This window comes from Poecilia reticulata, chromosome 1 (assembly GCF_904066995.2).
Source record: "Poecilia reticulata chromosome 1, P_reticulata-male-v2, whole genome shotgun sequence".
Lineage (NCBI taxonomy): Eukaryota > Metazoa > Chordata > Actinopteri > Cyprinodontiformes > Poeciliidae > Poecilia > Poecilia reticulata.
The window spans coordinates 30,194,310-30,221,201 of NC_088830.1; positions in this window are offsets into that span (position 1 = coordinate 30,194,310).

The following is a 26,892-nucleotide window of genomic DNA, read 5'->3' on the forward strand; positions in this document are numbered from 1 at the left end:
TCTAAATGAACATGAAGGGGATTTGTGTCAGTTAATACGTTTTTTCGTCTCCACTGTAGGGATAACAGGGTTTCCAGAAGCTTAATGTAGATGCAAGACTTTCTCTAAACCGTAGATTTATCATTTATCATTTAAATTAATATCTCACAAGACGCTTATCATTACAAAGCTTTACTTAAACTTACTGGGCATTTCTGCAAGTGGCAAGCTACGTTGCCCAACTTAAATATCGTGTCTTAAACTGGTAACTCTTTTTCAAATTTTCCAAACTTTTAACTGTTCTGTTGTAACTGGAAACTCTTAGAAACATGAAAGCCTCCATTGTTTTTGTTCTTCTCAACAAGCCGCCGGTGCAACAGTGGGACCAACATCCCATCCCAAATCACTCACCGACGGCCCGGTCCTCCCAGCTGCAGTTAGAACAACACAGTCATCTTTCAGCTGTGCTTTGGTCTCTCCCACATGTCTGAGTGTGTCAAGGTGAAATAGATATTCAGAAGATCACATCCACTTATTTACAAATTCCACATTATAATGCTTTTTAAAGTCCACCAGTTCTTTTCACACTGCAGAATTCAAAGGGAAAGTGGGAAATAGCCACAAACCTTTTCATTAATAAGTGTTTTCTGAGCTTGTTTGGAGAGCTAAATTGAAATCTAAATTGAAATATAATTTATTTTTTGTTTGCACAGCCCTACCTACCTCACTCTTAATCCTTGAATGGATCTTGTGATATTTTCTGATGCTCCTAAATGCACCAACACTAAAGAAAACTGACACCAAACCCATGAAAATCCTAATAAATCTACATAATTTTCAAACAATTAAATGATTAAGAGTAGTTTATTCTAATACATCTTTAGGGTGTCAAGACTCATGCACTGATCTGCTTCAGGTTGTTAAAGCTCTGCACAGCAGACAATGCTGAGTAACATAACAACAAACATGGCCACGATGAAACCAGATCCACTCTGTCTCATTTTGTCTCTGTAGACTCTGGACCTTTATTATTCTGTTTCTGCTGTATTTGTGTTACATTTTTAAAAGAGTTGCTCGTGTGCCTCAAAATGTAAAGTCTAATATCTGGTTATGTATATTATGTCAGTGGAAAATAACATCTGAATTTGTGAATCCAGAAACAATAACAACAGGAATAAAAATGATATTCATAATTCTATCTCAATTAAAGTAAACTAACAGCAAATAAAAGAGAAAATGAGATTCAAAATGCAGCAGATTTAAAGGTGAAATATGAGGTTGGACATAGTGCATGGTATTGTCGACCAGAGGAGGCCCTTAAACAATGTGACAGATTTATGTTTTCCCAGAGTTTTTGACTTCAAACACTGAATGATTTGCAACCACATATTCCCTGAAGGTCATTCTGATGTGGATTTACAGAAAAAGTGCTCTTAGTCCTTAATGTTTTTCAGATTTTGTCACATTACAGTCACTCGACCTTCACAAAATAGTGCATAGTTGTCAAATAGAAGGAGACAGATACATTTGGAAAGAATAAAATCGAAAATGGATGCTCACAGGCGCTCCAAGTTATTTTCCTAAGAAGAATGGGCAAACATTTGAATCTCTGGATCAGCAAAGCTGGTGGGGAGTGATTTCAAAATGATGTATAATCTTCCATTTCAAAAGTGGAAATACTTTGTGTCGATGTATCACGTAAAATCCCAATAAAATTAAAGTTTTTAGTTAATTAGATCAAATGTGTGTGTGGTCGTCTTCTCTGCTCCTCTGACATAATTGTGATTGTGGTGGGATCTCTCTCTCCTGAACGCAAACATTAGAGAGGATCAATCAGGCCTTTCAGTGGCCTTCCTCTGTGCTGCTCCTCGTTGTCTCGCCACATTCCCCTCTCTTATTGTGTCTGAAAAGAGATCCTGTGTGGCGGCGCGGTAATGAAGCTCGTGTTAGAACAGCAGCACCGCTGGGCATTGAGGCCCCGCACACCTCGGAGAGGCACGGAGGCGCGTGCGTATCGATCTAATATTGTTTCCTTGCTTTGTGCTCTCGCTGCACTGCATCTCACTCCGCTGCGGTCTAATGTGCTGTCATAAAAAGTGCCAAGTGAGGGCTTTCTGTGCGTTTTATACGGGTGTGTGCGCCGTCAAATTTATGTTACCTGTGGATTGTTTTCAAGCTATTCTGAGCCACCAAGACAGGTGGCTTCAAAAATTCAACACTATTTAAGCAGTGTTTCTGGATTGCATCCTAAAATTCATCAAAAATAATTTGTGTAAAACTTTACAGCAGCTAACGACATGTTAATTTTGTTTTGACGCACACAACATAATTTGTTAGAAGCCTATTTAGGAACTGTACCAAAAAATATTTGACTGAATTTTATTAATTTCTCTATGCATTCGATAAATAAAGCAGGAAGCCTTATAAATTAGTGAAACAAAGGTTCACATGGGCCTAACCTATTCATTTCTTCAAGTTAGTGTGTTTAAACAGAAAGGCCACAGAGATCTGAAGGACTAAAGCGCCATCTGGTGGACATGTAATGTGTACTTTTCCCGCTCATACTTCACCAGAATAAAATTAAGATGAGGGGTAACAAATTTATTGAGACTTTCTATCATCACAGACAGATTTTTTTTTTGTTCCATGAGAAGAGGCCCAGCTGGATTTTTGGGGCTGTCTCATGGCCTGCATGTCTGGGTTTTAACCTTTTGTAAGTAAACTGCAAAAGGAAAAAAGAAAATTGAAGAGATACTAATTAACATTAGTAAAAAAAACAGCTATTCTTGGTTCCGAATGCTAATATGCAACTATCTCTATCAGATATTAACCAAGCAGAATGTGCTTCTATTTAAATCTACATTATTTTCAGCAAAAAAAAAAAAAAAAACTCATGCAGAATAAATCTGTCATGATTTTTGTTTGCATGAAAAAAAGCCCTTCAAATTGACTTGTTTACAAAACACCCAGTGAGTCCTGTCCATGCCTTTCACTCCGACTCTTTTGCATGGAACAGACTTATTTGCAGCGATGCATTTAGAAAGGGGCTCACTGCTCTGTCCTCCCTAATTGGGGCTGTCAGACTCCCCTTCACCGGCTTGTTTCACAGTCTGATCGGATAAACTCGGTCCACATGAAAAGAGGGCTGAAAGACAGCCTCGGTGAAGCTTTAGAAAAAACAGAAAATAAATGTAGAAAGTGAAGAGATGCAGGTTGTTAGGACGCGGGAAGCTGCTTACATATTATTAACTGCCAAGCAGATGACAGCATGCGCTCTCCTTTATACATAAATAGTTGTCTTTCACTCTGTATCTCCGCAAACAATCACTGATCAGAGGTGTGTAAGCAGGTAGAGGAGGAGGGACTCTAATGCAACATGACAAAAGTGCTACTTTGATATTGCTGATATGATTACCCTCGTTAGGAGGTAAATGCCACTGATAAGATAGAATGGGAAAACAGACGCAGAAGGCCTGCTTTAAAGTGCCGGGAGGAGCGAGATGTTAAAGTGAGGCAAAGATGTTTATTGTATTCTCTTTTATCCTGTCTTTATCACTCATCCCACTCTGTTACCGTCCAATTTACTTATTTAATATAGCCTGTTTAATGTTGTTTCAAATGCCTTTCAACTATTTGGCTGGCCTTGTGTGTTTGCCTCTGTGTGAGCGCCTGCACAAGTGAGCACGTTGCATTAATACCTGTGCTGCAGCGGAAAGTAAGTAACTTCAGAAGTCAAGTGTATCATGCTGCCGGGATCGTCTCTGTGGTGACAACAGTGATTAATAATGGAGAGCAGATGTTGGCGTCTTGATCTGAAATTTTCATGAAACTTCGCTAACATGATTAAAGTGTATGTCTTCCTTGAGTCACTCAGAGTCTTTTAACTCCTCTCCCCAGGGAGTGGCAACAAATCATGGTTGAGACAACATGTCAAATCACAGAGAATCTCATGCATGTCACAAACGAGCTCTCTGTTTTACCGTCGAAAATTTCAACTCATCTTCACTCTGCTGGAGCTGGCAAACTTTGATTATTTCGCATTTTACAGCTCAAACTGTTTCTGTTTCGTTTTTCTTTCTCGAATTTTGAGAGACAAGTGTGCAAATGCAGCATTATTCTTAAAACAATATTTAAATACTAATATATGTTTATGCAATACTATATTTCATGATTTAAACAGTTAATTGACCTGCAATACTATAGCTGCAAATTGCTTGTACACCTAAAAAATAAAAACATAACTTAAAATATTTGTCATTAGTTTCGGAAAGCAACAAAATAACATCAATTTAAGTTACAAGTTTATCTGGATAACCCTTTATGTTTTACTAAAATAAATAATCTATACACCAGGACCTGCTTCTGGTTGGCAGGATAAAAGCATTTGCAGGTAGCGCTCAGAAAGCTTATTTATATCTTAAGACACGTTGAAAAGCCCCGGCTGCTGATGGCATCCTATGCTTCGGATTGCAAGGTGCAAATGCATGAAAAAAGGCTCAAGCTGAAGATTGAGCATGAAGCAACCAGGACAGGGCAGGAGTGTTGCTACAGCAGAAGCATCAGATCACTTAAATGCTTTCTCAAATATTTCCTACAGAGGCAACCGGCCGTGTTTTTTTCTGTCTTGATATATTTCTCTCAACGTCTTTATTCATCTTTTCACAAACTCATAATTTCACAAACGACCCTCAAATAAACCGTAGTCCGTTATCTGCACAGTAACACTCACATTGCAAAATATATTTGTGATTTTATGTTTCCTCTCATGTGACCATTAAGGGGTTAATTATAATCAGGACAGTTCAATTTTGAACCTAAATTTAAAAAGAATCTTTATCTTGAGTTCCTTACATTTTCTAGTCTGTGCCAAAATGTCAAACATTTTCTAGATCACAACTTATGATTGTCCAGAGGTCAGTAGAGTACTCAACAAGTAACACCTCTTAAACATATTTTACAAAAGTAAAAGGTAGCCATCCAAGAAATCACTCAGAAGTAACAAAAATGTTTGGCAAAAAAAGTTATGCGAGTCATTATGAGTGATCAGAATGTCTGAAATATTCAAAATATCAATATGTTATCAGTATTGGATTGATACCAACATGATAAAATCGATTCTTTAGTTTCAGATTCCATCCTGAAATTTTGTTTTATTTTTGCTTTGTAGTTTCTCAACTCTACCTTAAAAAATGTTTTTGCTTTGATTTGCCCTGAATTTATAAATTTTATTGAAAACAATATTGAAAACAAAATATACACATTTGTTTTGTTTATTTCATGTAAATATGTCACTGAAGTATTTTACAGACACCTATAAAGTTGATGGAAATTCTGCTCTGGGTTTTAGCAAAATAACTCAAAAGAAAAACCAGAAAAGCTGAGAAGTTTGACGATATCTCATGTTTAAATAAGTATTGGTATCAGTATACAGATACCAATACTGGCTCTGTATTTGTTTGGTGTTGTGGCGATAAGATATTCCTTATCCCGTATCGCATATCTCTAGTTTGAATTGGGTTAAATAAGTTTAATATTAAATACTGTTGATTAAATATATAATGAGCTTTAAAACTTCTTGTAAAGTAACTTTGGTAGGTTTATGGATGACTGTTGTAGATAAGGTAAAGAGAAGAACAAGTTGGATGTTTCTGGTTTCTGCCTAAAAAATCTGACCTCAATGGGTCGGATGATGATGCACTCATGACTCAAATATAGTTTTAATTAGAACATTTTCATTTCCTGCTCAAATAAGAGTATATAAAATAAAATGAGTCCGTAAGCATTCTCTCCTCGCTTTCACAGACTTTTAAATAGAGGAAGACAAAGAGTCTAACCATAAATGAACTCCTCGCTGCCTACATTATAATTTCTGTGATAGTTTGAACAGAAAAGAGCGATCCTGCTGACTCAAATTCCCCTTCCTTGTGTTTGGACTCCACAGAGCAACCTCCATAAAAGAATGTGTGCAAATGAATATAAAGAGTGAGTTTTATTCCGGCGAGCCAACTGTTTTTCACATTTCATCTCTTTTCTTTTTTGTGTTTCCTCTCTTACCTTTTCGCTCCTCCCTGAGGCCATAAAACAGTACTTTTACATATATTACCTTTTGATTAATGGAGCTGTATTCATTATTCTGCCCTGTTGCTAATTAGAAAATGCACCCTGCTAATAATATACAGTTGGAATAATACTTGCCCAGGAGGCACGCTATCACATCAGGTCTCTGTGTTCTCCTGGTGCGAGCCTTCACCCTGCAGATCCAAGGCCGCCTCCGTCTTGCCGCCTCGGCCATCAGCAAAAGAGTCACGGCTTACGCTTGGTGTCACTGTTTTGGTTCTGGCATAATGAGGTCTGTCTCCTCCTGGGAGTTGTTCAAAGGGTTGATGAGGTGTGCAAGCACTGAGTCAGTCTTAATCAGAAGCTCCATGAGCGTGCGTGTGGTCTTGATTGCCTTGGTATTCAGCAGAAAGACGTTTTCATTTCCTTTTTCTGCTTTTGTTAAAAAATTATTCTATTTAATAACCTGAGCAAAAGCTGGTCAGATACGTCTGGTCATTGGTGCCTATTTTTTCTTTAAAACTGAAAAAGATTATTTGAAACAAAGCAAATGTTCAAAGTGACTTTTCAGATTCAAGTTGTTTTTTAAGTTTCAAATGTGTTTGTCAGTTTTGAACAGACTTTGTGGCCCCAGTTTAGCGCCTTATTTCTTTTCCGACTTCTATAAAATGCGGCTTGACTCAAAGTTGAGAAACTGCCGATGTTTCTGTCAGTTCTTTCAAGTTGTAAAAGAGGACCAAGCTATTCTTTTTTTTATTTTGGACAATTAATTTAATTTCACATAACTACCGGAGTAGAAGACAGTTTGCTAAATACTTTATGAAATATTTTTATTGGACATGGTGACAAATGAGGCAATTAGTTGAGTTTTTATTGCTTACTGAAGTTTCAGATCTTACAGCGGCTGCAGTGCGTCACAGCAAAGGGAAAATAACGCTGAAGAACAGAAGAAGAACAACTCAAAACCTCTCAAATTCTTCATATTTCCTCACCCGTTGCCATGGCAAATGCTCTGTAGACGAACAGATCTGAGATTATGTTGAAGCGTGTCAGGAGCATCAACAGCAAAAAGCACGCAAACATTTCCCACGCAAACAGAACATTCAGTCCATTAGTTTTATGTTTTCAGGCTTGACGTTGATAAGCTGTCGCCTGGACACAAGCAGTGGTTGATGAGCCACAACAGCAGTCCGTCAGTCGCTGCTCCACTGCCCTGTGTAACGCTGCTGTCATGGTCCAAATAACCAGTAATATTGACAGCCATTGCAGAGTAAACTGCTGTGTACTAATGCAGGCCAATTCCCCCCGGCTGCACCCTGCCTGTGTTAATGGCTGCAGGGTGTGATGGAGGCAGAGAGGTGGGGATGGACACGACATACTGCCGACAAGGTAGCAGCAACTTCTGAGCTGACAGACTGTTTGTCACTCATTTTCTTCTGCCAACAACCTAGACGCTAATTCTTTAATGTCTGAATATGCTTTGCAATTTCTTTTCTTTGCCAGTATTTTGTGAAGTTAGATTTTAATTTTGCTAAAACATACAGATGGATCTCTCGTCTCAGACTCCTGAAAATGTCAGCTCTCTTATTATATTCTGAACTTTTAGCATTTGAATGACAAAAAGACAACAAAAAACGTGTAATGTCTTTTGAAGAAGACATTACAAGTGGCAGGTTAATAATAAAGCCCAGCTGAAATTATTACAGGTCAGGAGTACTTTCTATGAATAGAGAAACAAAAAGAGAACACTCTGTTAATGGCAACGGAAATTACTACATAAATGGAAAGTTGCCAGTATGTCCTCCAGCAACTGAAGCCAACAGCAATATATCTAGAGGAATAGCTCAAGGTGAGGAAAGCCAGTTATAAACATTAACAAATAAAGATCCATTTTAAGCCTAATCTGAAAAGTAGAAAGGGGTCCAACGGAAATCTTCTTCTACAGGAGAGGAAGACGAGCACAGAAAAATCTGTCTGAGTCTAACATTAGAAACTCTAAGAACAAGAAGAACTTCCACTTTGAAAGGTTTCTTTTCCTGCCTGCTGGTCTTTAGGTCAATGTGTGTGTTACTTTTTTACAGAAGATCATTGGGCCAGTTGGGGAAAAAAAAACAATCCTTTATTAGTAAGAAAAGTGCAAAAGTGGATGCACATTTAGCCTGACCATTACCTTCCGACGAAATTCCACTTGATTCTCATTTCCATTCAGTGCTCTGTCTGGTATTTCTCCCATTGACTTAAATGTCTACAGTAGGATCTCAACCGGGCCAATCAGCAAACAGAAAGAGAAGTTGTGAACAATGGCTTTGACTTTATGCACTTATTGAATTAACGTTTACAGCTGCTTTGTTCGGGTCAGGATTTCTCTCTTCACAGTGGACGATGGTTGTTCACAGTGCAAGTTTCATAGTATCACAGCCAAACATTAATGATTGGGTAAAATTTAAAATTTAAAACTTAAAACGCGCCTCCAGGAAGCAATCGTTTCTCAGCAGACGAAGGTCAAGATGCTCTGTGCGAAGCGTAGAACGAGGGGCCGGTTTTTACCAGGTTAACGTACATTAGTCGCAAATTAACACTAATTCTTCCTAGAGGTCACTATAAACTGATAACTAAACTCAAGTTATTTATTAGACCGATTAAAAAAAAGCATTGTCAGAATTAATTTCTACCCAAAACAATGACATCAATAACAGTTATTTTCAGATGTGTAAATGTGTAATTTGCACACTTAGTGCTGGATTTTTAAAGGCAACGTTACAAGTTCATATTTGTCTATGTTCTGTAGAATCTCTTGAAAATACATCTAATCTGTAAATTATGTTCAAATTACTAACATGACACCTAATGATTTGAATTTACCATTCTAAAAGTTTGACGGAATAAAATAAAAAGTTGATGTCTTGTGTTTTTCTTTGGCCCTGAAATGAGAGCAGCTAAAAAGCCTTGGTGACCACAGGAGCTGGATAACATGAAGGCTACTTTCTGGAGTCTGCAGAGAAAATAGGCCAGAGGTCATCTTAAAAAAAAGGAACCAGGAGTCAAGCCGAGGAGCTGTTAACACTTTGCACCTACTTTCTGTGGCTCAGAGGTCAGCATTTTCTAAGATTACTACTTCTTATTTTCTCTTTTTCCACTCTCTGAAAGCAGCATTACAGCCCAGCACACAGCCATTAGAGATCAGCAGTCCACACTGTGGTAATAGCACCATCACAGAGCTGCAGGCTGTTCTAAACCTATAGCCTCTGCTGTGTGCTGTATGATTCTGCAGCTAAAGTTTTCAGTGAGGTTAAGTAGGTCGGGGTAAAGGACTGCAGTTTGTGTAACATCTGGGTTTAAAATTCATTGTGGATGTTTTTTTGATGGCCATTGGACTAACCACGGGTCAATGTTACTAAAACAGCGCTGTTTCTTTAAATTCCGACGATTTGTGTGTTAAAGTCACAAATATACAGCAGGGTTAATGTTTACTGTCTAGATGACTTCAACAAATGAAGCTTTCTGCTCTTTTTTACTGTTGCTTTGTTCAATCTTTCTGAGTTTTATCACGATTGGTGTCTAGTTAAAGTATTTATCAGCTTTCAGTATCATACATGATCAGGAAGCAGTCACGCACTTTACTACGAGAAATATTTCATTTATGAGTCAATTCTAACAAATGTTTCTGACAAAATGCCAAAATAAACCCAGAGAATTAAAAAAAACGAACAAACAAAAAAACAGTAAATCCAGCAGGATACTAAAAATATAAAATTATGCAATAGGGTTTTACTAACGTACAAACTTTATTAAAAGTAAGCTGAAGAATTGTGTTTTCAATGAAGGTGTGACTTCTTTTACTAATTATCTGCTTTGAAAAACACTTGAGAATCTGATTATAATTTATTTATATTCAATACTTTTTACATACATACTTTTGGGTGCTAAAGTATGATAGTATTTTCCCGTTATTTAACCTTAAAGTATGTCAGTTTCTACGTAGCAGGCTGAGATTTAAATGGATTAGAGCTGCGTTTATCTTTGATCTTTCATTTCAAATCTTTTAATCTAATCTGTTGATCAGTTTTTCACAATTTTGCAGTGTTGTTTAATGTAGATTTTAATTAGTAAATATTGTTATCATTACTTCCAATGAAGTGCAGCATTAAGTAACTAATGTTTTACCTCAGTGTACAAATCATTAATTATGGAAAACTTCCAACTTAATTTTTAACTCATTTTTTAGAGTTTCAGGAAAAAAACCTGTTAATTATCACAGGAAATAGTTTATAAACCAATCAAAACCGGATGTTATTATCAACCAAAAAGGTGATCTGCAGTAAAATATGGAGAATCACGGCCGAGCCACAGTTTTTACAGTTGCGGTGAAACCACCTTTTGATGGCGTCACAGGCAGAGTGCTGTCGGTTTCCTCCAGAGGCAGAGAAGTTTCTGTCAGGATGGCAGAACAGCATCGAGGTCTGAACCTGAACTCACAGAAGGTGGCGCTGCTCATGTCTGGTTAAACTTTCACTCACTTGGTAAAACTGCAGCTGTAGATGAAGATTCTTGTTTTATTTATTTTTTACTCACATTTCCTGTTTGTTGCAGGACCAATGTAATATTCTAGCTTTTGGTATTTAAGGGTCTTACTGGGCTTTCCCCTTCATTTCTTCTAAAGTCTTCTAAAGCATCATCAAGGTCAAACAACTAGTTGCTCTGAAATGTTTCGAGGTGATTGTAAGTTTCTTGAAAACTGTTGAATATTCTGTTGATCCATATGAGAGCTTCTCATTATCTCCAGACTTAAGGTGAATTTTAAAGTCCCACCTCTACTCCTCACTTCATACATTAACTATTAGCATCTTAATTATTTGTGGTTCTTTACATCATTTTATTGCTTTTCATTTCTTTTATATTATTTGTGTCTTTTGTGTTTTTACTTTTTAACGACTCTCATCAGTTATTTTTATGCTTTGCAGGATTTTAGTTGCACTAAAGCTTCCATGTAAATAAAATTGACTCTGGCCGTAAATAAATTCAGCAAAGCACTACTTGTGTTAGTCGATAAATATGTTCATACTTTCATTAAAAAAAACTAAAAAAGCTCCAAATAAGTGAAGCAGTACATGTTAAATATAAATACTAGTAAACCTAAACACTGTATTTTAATGATGAGGAGGATGAACTGGTTTAAATTACATGTATTCTGGTTCTGAATGAAGAGAAAAATGTCTGCCTGATGCTGCTTCTTTAAAAAAAAAAAAAACAGAAAAATGAAAAAGAACTTGTTTTTAGCATTTTTAACAGCCAATTAACAAAATTTCCCCTAATTGTCACTTATAGCCCGTTAGTGCTTGCCCTTCTTTCTCTGGTGAGATATTAAATTCCTACAAATGTTACTATTAAAATGTCACTAATCACAAGGGAAGCCTAAGGCTCAAAATTTCAATTAAGAGTCTAATTAAGTGCAGAACGTACAGAGCTGGAACGTGTGCCACTTTCTTTAGCCTTTGATGGTTGTCAAGTAAACTGGCATTTCGTTATGCTGTACATTTGCAAATAAGAAATACACAGAAATGTATGTCACAAATGTTGTACATGTAATTTTTCCTCCTATTTGTTTGGCTTGATTCAACCTGTAAAGTCTTGATCAAGATGATGAAACAAGATTTAAAAACTCTGATTTACATCAAGATATTTTTTCAATCAGTATTAAAACTTCAACATTTTTAAACTACATTAGATTTTATTTAGGGGCTCGTTGAAAAGGGGGCTGAATAAAAATGCATCCACACCTCTTTGTTTGTAGGAATGTGAAAAATCAGGATCATTTTTACTTTCCTAGTATAATTGTGCACTACAAGTGAAATACAATGAAGTTTGTGGTTTTAATGTGATAAGAATCAAACTGTAAACATTTCTAAGGTTATGGTATACGTGACAGTCTTAAAATGTTTGACCTATAATCACATATTTCAAACTCTAATTTTGAAATTTATAGAAAAGTAAACTAGACAAGAAAGGAATAAGAATCTGGAGCAACAAAAGGTTGATTTTCTATTGAAAAAAGCAAACACTCACGCATTTGCTCCGTATTTTGTGCAGCTTTTGCTTCTTTTCCCTATTCAGTCCTAAAGTTGGAGTTCTTTTAGCATAACTGTGTGTATTCTGTCTGTCTGAGCCTCCAGCTCTGCATCTTTACAGGCAGGTTTTTTTTAAATATGAGGGCAAACATCAGACTTCCAGAAAGTTGAGCTGAAGGTTTAGAAGACAAGTGTGCTGGCACATGTCTGTGGGACATCGGGCCATTTATAAAATTATGAGTAAAGAATCCCAAAAGAACCCTCATTACCCGGCAGCCTTGGCTTTAAACACATCTCCTACACACAAGTGACACAACCTGCGTTGGTGATTTTTTTTTGTCAGGCAAATCTTTCACAATAGAAGCCTTTTTTTTTTTTTCATCTCCCAGAGCGTTTAGAAGCAGCGCAGCGAAGCCACACATCCTTTCTGCGCTTAAAGGCAACAGCAGCAACTTGACAGCCAGAAGAAACAGCAAGTGCCACAGTTGACATATTCCCCATCCTTTTGGCATGTCATCTTCCTTCTTCTGGACACCTGATTGATTCTGACAGCATATATTGGGTATTTCATACGAAAGAGAATTTTGTGATTAAATCTTAATGAGTTGGAATTTCTCTCAGTGCTTTTATTACAGGCCGCCAGTTTTGAACATTTTTCAAAGTAACACACCCAAATTCCACTGTTTGCAATGAATTAATAATGCAGTCTTGTCACTGAAGTATCATGCATTCTTTAATCAGGCCTTGAGTGTGAAACAGAGGCGCCTTGAAAGGTATTTCTTAATGATCAGAACAATTAGAAACTTAGCAGCAATCACAAAGAGCTGCTCACAAAGTCACACAATCACAACCATATACAGTATATGAGTGTCAGAAACACAGCCAGACCCCTGGGGTCGACTTCATGCTTGTAGTTGCAATCAGAGTTATGTGTCGTGACTGGCTCACATCAGTCTTGAGACGACTGAGGCCAAAGGCTGTGTGAACTGCAAGCACAAAGAAACAGAAGCCAAATGGCTTTTATTGCACAAACTCAAAGTGCTTGCCAAGTTGTAAAATAAACATCCCAAAGTTTGTTTCAGCTGCAAGTTTGTACAGCCAATTTCTCCTTCAACCAGAGGACAAAACACACATTTGTTTCCGTAGTTTTACAGGGTTTGTCCACTTTTTTGCCTCTCTGCATCAGAGCTGACATAGATCATGTCTGCATCTACCCGCTACATGAAATTCTCCTTTGCTTTTTGACACGCTGCCAGAGACTGGAGAGGCGCAGATGGTTTTATTTCATCATCTAAGATCATCTGCACCATCCACTAGTTGTATGCATGCGGTGTTGCAGGAGGGAATGCAGTACTGTGGGAAAGTTTTGAGTTTTGTCCGATTTCCTCATACTTTCCACCCAAAGAACAGACTTTCTTTTAAATTGGTACCAATCATTATCTCTGAGGTTTTCTGCAATTCCTGAAAAGTTCTTTGTTGAGATGTTTTGCTGCTCTTTCAATCTAGTACCTCACAACTTTTAAACTAATGTTTTTGGTGACTTTGGCACAGGAATATATGTAGCATAAAGTGGTTTCTAAACCCAACAAATTTTTGTCATGAATTTAGACCTGTTGTGAATAAATGTTTTAGTAATCTATAGATTAGTCTGACTAAAGTAATCAGATTAAATTTGCCTATAACAGCAATTTAAGTGGGTAAAAGAAATACTGTGAAAGAGAAAATTATAGTAAAAGCATTTGTGAAAAAAAACATTTCCCATTAACTTTTAAAAATCAGAAAGCAAACCTAATTTGTGGTTCTAGTAATCGTTGCCTTTTATATTACACTTCACTTTGTTGTCTCAAGTTTGAAGTATGAAAAATCCTTTTTTTTAAACAGATATTTCTGATCTCTTTGTTTTTCATGTTATTACTCCTTTTGATCACCAAGTACATGCAATACTAGTCGAAATATATTTTCTTATACATGCGTAACAAACCAGATTCATGAATGAGCTGGATGTGTGTGGTGGATGTTAGAGTTTAGATCGACATGCCGAAACGAACCAGTGACCTTGTGACCTTCACCATGCCACTAATCTGAGTGACACTACATGCAGACTGTAGATTTAACCCTTGTGCGTGCGAGGACTGAGGCAAACATGGAGGACTGAGGCAAACATGGAGGACTGAGGCAAACGTGGAGGACTGAGGCAAACGTGGAGGACTGAGGCAAACGTGGAGGACTGAGGCAAACGTGGAGGACTGAGGCAAACGTGGAGGACTGAGGCAAACTGAAGCAAACTGAGGCAAACGTGGAGGACAGAGGGAAACGTGGAGGACTGAGGCAAACGTGGAGGACTGAGGCAAACGTGGAGGACTGAGGCAAACTGAAGCAAACTGAGGCAAACGTGGAGGACTGAGGCAAACGTGGAGGACTGAGGCAAACGAGGAGGACTGAGGCAAACGTGGAGGACTGAGGCAAACTGAGGCAAACGTGAGGACTGAGGCAAACGTGGAGGACTGAGGCGCAAATGTGGAGGACTGAGGCAAACGAGTCAAATGTGGAGGACTGAGGCAAACGTGGATGACTGAGGCAAACGACACAACTTTTATGGGTGTGGTGTCGGTTGGACCCCATTTGTAAACACAAGGGTTAAAACAAAGATCAGTTCTGTAGTGAGAACAAATCTTTTTCCCTCTTGAACAAATTTCCAAAATGAGACCAGCTGCTGCTGGACTTTCCACAGACGAGCCTGAAGCTCCTAAGCCTTCAGGTTGTGGAACAGGCTGTCTGTGTGCAGCCCAGGCTCCTTCACTGTCTTCTTCTAAATCCTTTTTGAAGATTCGTCTCTTTTCCCCGGCGTTAAACACAGCATGAGTTGTTTGATCTTTTGCGTGAATTGTGTTGAACATTGTTTTTTCTGTTTTTTACTTTATTTTTACTTATAAATTGGATTGGATGCCGCGTTCAATCAAAACATGAAATTGTGGTTGACAAGTAAAAGGTAGAAAGACGTTCGCATGAAGATGTTTATTGATCTCTAAATGTGGCTCAAAGATTAATTGTTCATCAAATCATCAAACCAAGCTTTACTTTTCATGATAACGTTAAATTGACATCAGCTAAAATGTCATTTAAATTTTTTTCATTGACTCAAAAGTAGACTTTTACTTTAAATACGCTTAAAAACTATTCCCCTCAATGATCAGTTACCAGTTTCTTCTTTATCATTTTCATTCAGATTGTTATTAAATTATTTTTAAACACTTTTAACATCAACTCATTATTTCATGACCTTTGGAGATAGAAAAAAAAGAAGTAAATTTAAGCCAGAAATCCCAGAAATTGATTTTTTTACATGGCTCTAATCCACCATATTGCTTGCTTGACCCAATCTGTCAGACAGATGTTGCATCCATCCACAAGACTTCAGAGTGCCTCAAAACAAACCCCAAGTCATCACTACACCATCACTGTGCTTCATGCTTTGATTTATTTTGCTGATGTGATTTGTTTTATTTCCACTAAACGTCTGTTGCTTCGTCCCAGGAGTGGAAAGGTCGTTTTTCCTGAAGGCTTGTGGTTTATTCACACGGTGTTGTTACAAAGTCCTTCCCTTTAGTGTTGATGTTCTTAGACTTAGATGTTCAGTTTTAGAGGCCAAGATGATTTCAAGGTCCGATCCCCCAATAAAAAATTCAAATTTCACCCAGAAATCTGTTAGTCCAGTCTAGTCTGTCTCTTTGGAGTCAAAGTATAAAGAATTTAATGCACTGAATGACTCATGTGACGTCCAGTAGTCCTTTTCCTGCTTCATTGTTTTTCTCCAGAGTTGAAAATTTTCTGACACCAGAGTTTTGTTTCTCCGACAAGATCCAGGTTTTTGGACCGATTGACTTTTTTGTTGCGCCTGAGTTTGTTTTTCAGAGTCCCGTCTGTTCTCCTCACAGCCCTCTGAGATCGCTCTGTTCCTGAGCAGAAGTTGGAGCAGTTGGCGCCGCTCAATAAGTCATAGCGCCGTCACGCCAAGTCGGGAACACGCAACAGTGTGGAAGAATTTCAGGTAAAAGAGCCTTTCTAATTACATCCCATCAAAAATGTAATTCTCTTTCCGAATTATGCCGCAAGGCCAAAGTAGCCAAAAGCGAAAATACCTGGCGGTGTGAAAAAAAAATATAATGAATGAAGAGAGATATTCTAACCTGGAGCCATAAGTACATTTATATGCTTGACATGAGCCTGCCATCAATGTTGGGTCGAATTCTAATTTAATTTCAGAGATGTATGTGTAATTTTGCCATTAATATGAATGTTAGCAGCCTAAATATTTTACGCTTCTCATGGATATTGTGAGCTTCTCATATATCCTTCAACAGAGTTTTAATTAATAAACTCTTTTCTGATACTTTTTTTTTTTTTTTTAGCTGGAAACTTCTAAAAGGAGGAAGCAGGTGGGATGATTTAGTGAGCGGAACCAGAACATAGTTGTCTGGTGTCTCATTAACATCCCCGGTTCATTAGGAAGAAGCTTTTTTTCCTGTCATCTTCCCACAATGTGCCAATGTTGTGTGGCCTTTAAGGTGATTAATAATGAATTAATTAACCAAATTAATTCGTAGGTTAGAGACGCTGTTCTGTAGCGAGGCCAGTCAGTTTGGATTTGGGCCCTGATGGGTGAGGCCCTTTACAAGCTGATGCTGCTCATGTTTCTGACAGAGCCAGCCCCCCGTCTAAAAGCCCTAGCAAGTGCCATTTGTCTCTGGGTTAACAGAAAGACGAGATATAGGGCGGGCTGAATTATTTAGGCTCCCACAACACATGCACTTTTGCTTTTCAAGCATGAGTTATAATTTAATTAGAAACTTCTGGTGCGTTGCTGGCTATTTAAATATTAAAATCTTCCGCTGATCACATTGGATTAGCCATCCCTGTGAAATTCCCTGAGATGTCAGTTGTTGTCTTTCCGTCTCTCTCTCTCTCTCTCTCTCTCCCCACTCTCAACGCTTTCCTGTATTTCCATCAGCGTTTTCTGAACTCCTGCTCCCGACGATCGTTTGTTGACTCGCTCACCGTCAAAGCAGTTTTTCGCGGACCTTCGGGGACCTTAATGGGTGCCGCTGTGCATGAGCCTGAGCACCGCGCTGACCTGATGTGAATTAAATCAGAGAGGTTGTGCTCATAATGAGGTCTGCATGAGGAGATGATTACATTTGGGCCTCTCCCCTGACAGAAGGAAAACAAGAGGTTGTGTTTTGGGTGTGATTGTTGCCACATCAAACCCTGTTTTCCACCATCTTCTTTTTTTTTTTTGTTCCCTCTGAATGTAAAAGATTCAACCTGTTGGCTTGTGTTTACGTTCGTGCTTTGAAAAATAAGCATCTAAAAAGCTCTGAAAAATCCAAATTTACAACACAATGCAAAAAACAACAATACTGATTTACACCATCCTACTTACTGCACTTTTCTATTATATTGCCATGATTGTGTTAAACCTTTTCATCATTTTTAGATAAATACTGAAGATAAATCAAAGATACAAAAGAGAATGCAGGAAATATGCAGAAAAATTGACTAAAAATGGCAACGATTTGTAGCAAAAACAATTAAATCATGGACTGATAAAAGGAAAAAAGGAAAAGGCAGCAGAAAAACTGGGTTGTGATTGTGGCTTTACATTTGGGGAAAACATCTCAAAGCTAAGTATTGTCTTGAAAACGTAAGAAGCGTAAATAATTCAGTAGCTGATTGAGTTTGTAATATTGTAGGAATATTTATACGTTTATCTTACCTACTTTAATAACTTGAAGAAAATACATGTGAAGATTTGACTTGTTAGTAATCTGAATGTGTTTCATCATGTTGGAAATCAACATAGATCCTCATTAAACTAAAAAAAAAGCTTTTATTCAGTATTGTATACGACAAACCCAGCAATAGGTTTCAGTCTTCAACAACCAAAACACTTGAGTTGCAGAAGGTGTAGGCCTCGATCCCTTTAACACAAACGTATGTCAAAATCTAGACCGTTGCTCAAAATGTGAGAATATTAACTGAGTCAGAGGCACTAAGAAGCCCCAAAATACCTTCTGCTCCTGCAGTTGTTGTGGGACGGACGGTGGGCTCCCTGCAGCAATACATGACAGAGGTGTGTTTATCTTCATACGTTCAGTAATAAAATCAAGGAAAGACAAACTCGCCTTAACCTTCCCTAATCTAAAGTTGGAAAAATAATTATTTTACTGTTGTAGGCTAAGCTAAATTTTATATGCAGAAACAATAAATGTCTTTGAACAAATGAAAAACATGAAACATTATCCCATAATTTGCTTTGAATAGAGGCATTAAAATCCATTAACCTAAAATCATGTGCTGTAATGTGAAGACATTCTGAAGTCTTTAAGGGTTTTTGGTTTTAGTGAATCTTCCTCAAGGAAACAAAACTTGTCATGGTTTTATGGGTCAGATTTCTCTGTAAAATTATATGTTTTGGTTGTTTTTAGAGATTTGCATCAAATAAATACATGTGCACAAAAATACGTCTGATTCTGATGAGTTCTGCATAACACTACCCAGTGTTCATTTCATTCACTGTAAAGAATGTGCCTTATTTGTTTCAGGGTTTATTTCCCACTTAAAATCTGCTGTCTTTGAGAGCATAAATATGATTAGCTCCACACGCTAACAACCCTGTTAGCTCCTGTTCTTCTAAGCTAAAAGCTGGATTTGTCTAAAAGAAAAAAAGAAGTCAGTTTGAGGTTAAGCTGCTGCAGTAAAAGAGGAATTTATTTTTTATGTTTTTCAAACATCTTTACCAGGGTTACTAATAACTGATGAGGGAGCTACAGCCTGTGCAGTTTCACTCTGAATTTTGGATGAATTATGTTTGACAGTCAACCATCCTTGTCCCACTCAACCCAGTTACACACACACACACACGCACACACACTGTCATGAGTGGCACAAATCTACTAGTGATTACCAACTGTGGGCCAAGCAAGCAGCTAATTATAAACTAGAATCCATTTTAATCTTTTATCCAGAAGCTTATTGGTTATGAGCCCCTCTGCTAGTCGATGGATGAATATCTCACCTGACATCCAGAGAAGGTTTAACTTTCTTCTTCACCGTCTGCCGGCTCGTTTGTCTCTTCCTGAACAGGTGTATTTGTCTGCTCACACTGTGCTCTGTGTCTCCCTAATTCTGTGTGTGTTGGGCGGAGGTGGGTGGGGGGGTTTGGCAGCAGCAGCGGTGGGGCTGCGTGTCAGCTGGCGCCGCCGCCTCTCAGGCCCCCCGTCGTGTGGGGTCCTGTTCTTCGCTTGTCTCGTCCTGTCATCCCACATTCCTTTCATCTCTCGCTCTGTTCCTCCCACGACCCTTCAATCATCAGCTGCTCCCGTTCACAAAGACTTTCTATACTATCATCCTCCGTAGCAAGCAGGCAGAACCTCTTCTTATGGGCAATTAAGTAGAAATATTGTTGCACGTTGAGGCTAAAGTTAGATAATAGTCACAGAAAACATCTTACAGCCTTTCAGGTCCATCATTTATCTCCCCTTAAAGAGAAAACATACATTATCTCATTAGGGACATGCTGGGAAAATTAAAAAAGCATAAGGTCATAATATTATGAGAATAAAGTCATCATGTTACAACTTTATCTCATAGTACTACAACTTTATTAGCACATGATTTAATTCTCAAAAACGGTGACTTTATTCTGGAAATACTGACTTTATTCTGATATTACTTTGACTTTGTTCTTGTACTTTTATAACTTTATATCATAATATTATGACTTTATTCTCATGTTATTGCAACCTTAGTCTTGTACTATGTTGACTTTATAATTTTATGATATGACTATTCTCATATTTCAACTTTATTCTTGCGATACAATTACATTATTCTAAAATTATGAGTTTATTCTGATATTATTGCAACCATATTCTTATTATTATGACTTTCTTCTCATGACTCTATTCTTGTAATTATATGTTATGTTTTTTTCTTAGCATGGCCTTTATACTTTCATACATTCTGCATCTAAAGCAATATCAAAGCAATCCTCTCTTACAGTACTTGCTATTTCCTTAATAAAACAGTATGTTTATATAATTCATTAATCTCATCAAAGGTATTATCCCTGACTTGATGCCACAGCAAACTTATAGTGCTGGTCAAAGACCTTCAGCAACTCTACCAATACCTGCAGGTATAGATATTAAATCATTAGGGGCATTTTGCAAGCTAGCGGTAGGAAAAGGAGGATCTTAGAAAAATGTATTATGAAATAAAGCTCTTCAGTCTTGAATTTCTTAACAACCGGAAACACACTCAACGGTGAAATTCATGAAGCCATTTGCAGGTATTAAATGTGTGCAAATGTCAGTTTGTGTATTTTTTTTCTTAATTCAAAACTACATATAAAGGGCAGATTTGCTCGTAAAAATAGCTCGACTGAGCAAATAGCTTCTCTCTCTGTACTGACACAGATTGCTCACATTAAAACGAAGCATAATACATGCATTCAGGGCAGTGTACACCTTCACTATTGTATTTTTGCCCCTAATTAAGTGCATTTATTTAAATTATAACCTAATCAAAAACCTTTGCATTCTCAAAGCTTAGGTCCGTTTGTGTTATGCAGATTGCATAGTTACATCACCGTCTGGTGGAGATGATGGTAGAGAAAAACAAAAGGAAAAGATTATAACTTTCTGCATACTTGCATTGTTTTAAGCATTTTGATGATGCCATAATGTTAGACAAGTGCATTGTCACAGTGCTATCATTTAAGATGAGAGGCTGTTACAGAGAGATAAATGTCTATATGCAAAGCGATTGTCTCTGAACTACCGGCGTGATTCTGGAGGGTTTTAACTTAAACTTCAATGAGGTTTTCCTAACTTCAACTTTTCAGCATGTTCTGTGTTTACTTGTCCTGTTATCACATATCATTCATCTGCAGCCAAATGCTCAGTTCAAACACGTTTAAGCAACCTCCGAGCCAAAGGCTTTCTGTTCTGGGGAATCAGACGGGCCTGACGATTAATACCACGCCGAAGAGGGCACTTTAATTATTAACCGTGCGTTACATTTGAGCAATGCTCACCAGGCATGAGATTTAAAAGTAGCTAATGTTTCACTATCAAACTACTTCATCCAATCTTCAGAGCAGATGTGTGCTGAGAGGAGGGCATTACTTTCCACAGCAGGCGCTGAAAATACGCCTGCTTTCCCCTCATCAGGGAAGAAGTCGCGGTTTGTCTTGAGGGGCCGAGTGTCTCCTTGTGACTGGCCATTGGTTTTAAGTGGCTTGTGCATTTTTCATGGGACAGTGGTCGCTGGGAATGTCTTGTCTCTCTATTAAGACCTATTCAAATGGAGAGCATAAAACGAAGCAGGGACTGAAATATTAATTTGATATTGCAACACACCACTGTGCGTGTTAATTAAGGAAAGAGCTATGTGCTTTAGATGGGACAGGACTCTCAGTGAACTGTAGGGGTTGGAGATGAGGTAAATGAATTCATCAATTGGGTTTCTCGTGTAGTTATGTAGATTTTATGGTGTGAGGGGCTTGTGTGTGTGTTAGTAAAACAAAATGCAAGTCTTACATAGACATAATCTGGGTGTTTGCAAAAATGTACTGTGAGTTTTACTATTTCAGTTATTGCAAGTTGCAGGTAGTTGTTTAATTTTTTTAAATAATTATCCCTAAATCCCAAAACATACAGACAAAAATCTTACCCAGGCGCAAAAAAGGCAAAAACTAATGCATTTCATGATTTAATTTCCCTTTGGGATCAGCAAAGTGTTTTTGAATTTGAGAAAAATCTCATATTGTTAAATTTTGACTAATAGAATAAATGTTTCACCAAACAATCATGCATGTTTAAGTCACGTGAAATATGTGACATGATTCAAATCATTACATCAGTCCCACAAAATCCCTAAAATAACTAAATCCCAATATATGTGAACGGTAATTTTCTGCTTTCACCTTAATAAGTACGAGGATTTATGTGAGTTTTAGAAAAATGACCTAATCTCTAAGCAGCATGGAGGAGCTGAGGTTGTTTCTCAGTAAGAAATGTAGATAATGCAGAAAAGCTAAATAATATAATTGTTTTTATTGCATAGTCATCCATGTGCATGTGATTACAGCTGCTGTATAGGGGGAAGGATGAAGTTGTGAAGGACAACAGTACGTGCCTGAAAACAGCCCCAAAATGTTAAGAACTAAAAATTAACTTTATGTTGATTCTTTATTTTTTTAACATTTCTATTTTAACCTTCCTTTATCTGGGTTTAGAACTGCCAAAGATGACCCAAAATAACTTTTTGTCAGAATTACAAAAACAGAATTAGTTTCTGCTGTTGTTTTTTTAGGCTTTCCGTTAAGTTTTTACCGGTATGTAGTTCACCTGGAGGCCTCCAGGAAGTTACAAAACGTAAAGGTAAATGCAGCTTGGGAACACAGCAGTGGTTACTGTTAGAGTTATTATGTTTGTTATCATTCTTACATTTATAACTTTATGTTACTAGTTTTTATTTAGAGGTTTAGTGTTCAAATTTGTTGCAACTTGGGAGACAAAATTAAATCTTCCTTAATCAAGCATGTTTGTACAGATGGTGACTTAGATCTTCCTGGGAAAGTCCTGAGCTGTAAAACCTAGTATGTGTTAATTTAGTTTCTGTGTCTCCCCTCTGTCTGTCTGAATTCACATCCTACTGTGAATATAGGATGTGGGTTTCACCCCCTCCATTCCTGTTCACACCTTTCTCTCTTCTGCTAATAAAAGAGACAAACAAACTGAAGGTTTTCAGAACGCTCTATGAACAGCTCGGAGGAGCAATTGATAGAGTCTTCTCCTTTGCAAAGTTTGTCATAAAATTCATATACGTTGTCTGTGGTTCTTTTATGTAGGTTCTAGGAAAATACCTATCAGTTACTTAATAGGAAGTAGTCCACATACAACGGCTAATTGTATGCTAGTTTTGGTGTAATATACATTGAACCTCCACCTATTTGCACTGAAGTATTTGTGCATTTTTCTGTGGAACTTGACTTCAGTTTATTTGCAGAAATGTTGCCTTTTTGCAGATTTTATCCTTAGACCATATCTATAATTTTCCAAATAAAATGCACCTATTGAAGCTGAAATTGTCATAAGTTGTCATAAGGTGGGGTTGATGTGGGGAGGAGAGATGCAGAGACCCAGGCAGGAAGACGATAATGATGGTTTTAATGGTGAAGATGCTCAAACAGTCCAAAAACAGGCGGCATGGCACAGAAGTTAGCACGAAGCTAAATACCGGTAGCACTGACAACAAAGACTGATACGATGAGCTAATGTCCGCACAGGACTTCACAGTTCAACTGTGCGGGCAGACTAACTACAAAGACGACGTGGACAGACTAACTACAAAGACGACGTGGACAGACTAACTACAAAGACGACGTGGACAGACTAACTACAAAGACGACGTGGGCAGACTAACTACAAAGACGACGTCGACAGACTAACTGCAAAGACTACGTGGACGTACGTTTACACAAACTTAGACAACGAACACAGACAACAGGTGGGACTAAATACATTGGGAGGGTAATCACAGGGAACGAGACACACCTGGGAAACAATCAACGGGGAGGACAGGACAGACTCACAGGGAAACAGGATCACACAGAAAAACTCAAAAATAAACACAAAAAACTACGGATCCCAACAGAAATATCTAGATGCAATGCTACTTAACACGCTAGCGGCTGCTGGTGTTAGCAAAGCAGCTAATCTTGGCGTGTCATTCATTTTCCTTTCTGCCCATTTCAGCTCTCCGTGCATGTTATGAGACTCCGTCAATAGTTTTTAAAACTGTATGTTTTGCTAATAGACAGACAGTCTTTCTTTAATAAAAGGACCTGGTTATAATTTCTATATTACTTTCTTATATTTTTTCCCTTCACAGAGCAGTTAAAGTGTCATTCTGCTGCCTTTGCTCTTCCTTCTTTTAGCCTCTTTTATTACCTCTCCAACATCTCTCTTTCCTCTGTAGGACCAGCTAGCGATTATATACCCTATCTTCCATCTTGGAGCTTATTAACCTTTTTGTTGGAATATTTGGAGCATAAAGGCTTCATTAAATATTTACATATGCACTAACCACTATGAAAAATTAAGAAAGCCAAAGTTTTATTAACCTGTAGTAATATAATGTCTACTCTTGGCCAGAAAAAAAGGTCTTTTTTGCACATTAAAGCTTTCTGTAGTGCATAATAATGTATGGTAAGAAGGCCCCACTTGCATAGATTAACTCCGCTTTAATATAACATTAGGTTTCCCTAAACTGGCTTTATCATAGAATTATGCTTTTAATACGCGGCGTGGAGCGGAGGGCGGGGGGGGGAGATGTTTTGCCTGCAGAAATAAAGCATTGCGACAGACATTAATTATCCACAGCTTCTTGTGTGTTGAAACATACGTGAAGAAATCAGAAAAATTCATACCCTTCCGTTTCATGAATTTTATAGAAGCCGTAGTTTAAATGCTGCCTCTGCCAGCCATGCTGACCTCATGGCTCCGAAGGTGTAGCTGATCCACAACACTCACCCGTTCACACGGGACTAAGTGGTTCTTAATTATTCAAACACATGTTTAAGAAACCTGCGTAATGCTCAATATCATCTTATTGGGATGCTGCTCTGCTTCAGCTTGCAGGAGCAGGTCTTGGTAGTTATGTGGCTCTGCTTAGTTTTCTATTAAACACTTAAATCTGGTTCCCAGGGAGTCGGGGCTTGGATTCAGAGCATGCAAAGCATAAATGTGTACATTTACAGGCAGTACAGTAGCTCAACTGAGAGATTAATGATTCAACTTGAGTTGCATATATATAGCTTTTATTTATGTTTGTTGTATTTCTTATTTTTATGTATTAAATTACATGAAAGTTAGTATCTTGTGTTGTTATTTTTGCTAAATCTTGTATATTTACAACATTGTATGTTCATTAATATGCACTATTCCATTTCAATAAAATCAATCAATAAATCAATGAAAGGAGCTTTATATTAACTTGTACTAACAAGTTGATAACATTGACTCCTAACATTGTACCAGTAAATCTTTATTAATACACTGACAGGTTTAATATTTTACACTATAGTATATTTCATCACGGTCCACTTTTCATAGTGAGATGCTTGAGTGTTTCCCTTTCTTCATTCAGTTGCATCTAAAATAGTTCAACTTCTTGTGCAACTCAACACAAAATGCAATTTTTAATCATTTTTTAACTTCTTCATGGGCAACAGCCTTCAGTTGATGACAAATAATTTAAAAAATGACTAAATTAGTGGCGTAGTGACATTTTTAGGTGAACATGTAGAAGTTATCCAGTAAAGCTTATTGTTATAGTCAAACTTTTTAGATACATTTAAGTACCTAATCGCACATGATCAGGTATACTTTTACGTTCTGTAACCTTAAAACAATGTACATTCATGCAAAGCAACGTTATACTGTAGAAAAGCTTCTAAAATTTGAAAAAGTTCAACTTTGTATAAAAAAACAGTGGAAAAAAAATTCTTACTTTGATTTAAGAAAAGGGAGAGAGAAAAGAGAGTGAGTTAAAAGCGGAGGCCAAAAGACGGACAGAAGCGAAGCGAAGAGTAAAAGGGGGGGGGGGAAAAAGACGGCTTGCAATTACAGCGAATGATGAAAAGCTTGGCGAAACAATCCGAGAGCGAGAAACACGGAAAATGTGAGATGAGATGTGACTGAGAGCTGTAAGTTGTAGGTGTTAAACTTTGATGCCTCCAGTGAGCGGAGCTGTAAAGTACAGTACAGTGTGGTCTGTGAGTAGCAGTAATGGAGTGAGGGCCAATCGAGGCAGACGGAGGGGAAGAGGTATAGGGGGAGACGGGGGGAGCGCATTGTAGAAGGAAAAGTCGAGCCATACATAGTTTTGAGTGAGACAGAGCGAGTTAGGGGGTTGCGGATAGTTAGATAGTGAGAGAAACAAGAAGGTTATCCATGATTTAAAGCCTATGGGGCCATGAGATGAGCCTTACTAGTTGAGGCTGCTGTGATTGCTGGCTGAGGCTGGGGCCTTTCAGCTCATTTCATCATAGAGCTCCTAATGAGGCCTGGGCCGCCTCCCTGAGCACCGAGGGCTCCGCTCTGATTCAGGGTACTGAGGGGCTCCAGCTCCTGCCAGTAAACACCAGCAGGTCCCGGGTAACCCGACGAGAGAGGAGCTGTGCCGATGGTGGGGGTGGACGTTGCTCCGGGGCGAGCCGGGAGAGCCACTTTGTCCCGAGGCTGTGTGAAAAGGTCACCGCCCGAGAGGAGTAGCCACGGGCCGCCGCTGCAGGGCGTCTGGAGGGAGAGTTGTTTTTGTTCAAACAGGAAGTGGCAGCTTAAGAGGAGCACATCCATTAAAATATGTCCACTGTTTGCTCACAGAAGCAGAAATACAGCATTGTGCAAAAGTCTTGAGTCATCTCCTATTCTTTTATGTCTTACTTCCAAGAAGCAGGACATTCTTCCGTTCTTTTAAAGTTATTTTCTACAGGCTTTCTAAGTCGCTTACAGGTTTTTCTTTAGGCTCTGCTGTTTTTCTGCTCATGTTGTGTTCAGTATATGATCTTTTCCATCGGTATGTTGCTGTTTTCATCCTTTTTCGTCAACTTATTTAGCAGAAGGCAGCTGCTAAACTGAACTAGTTGTTCTCCTTAAACTTTTCACACATCTTGTCAGTTTAAACCACAAACTTCAGAGCATTCACTGTGATTTTTCATGCT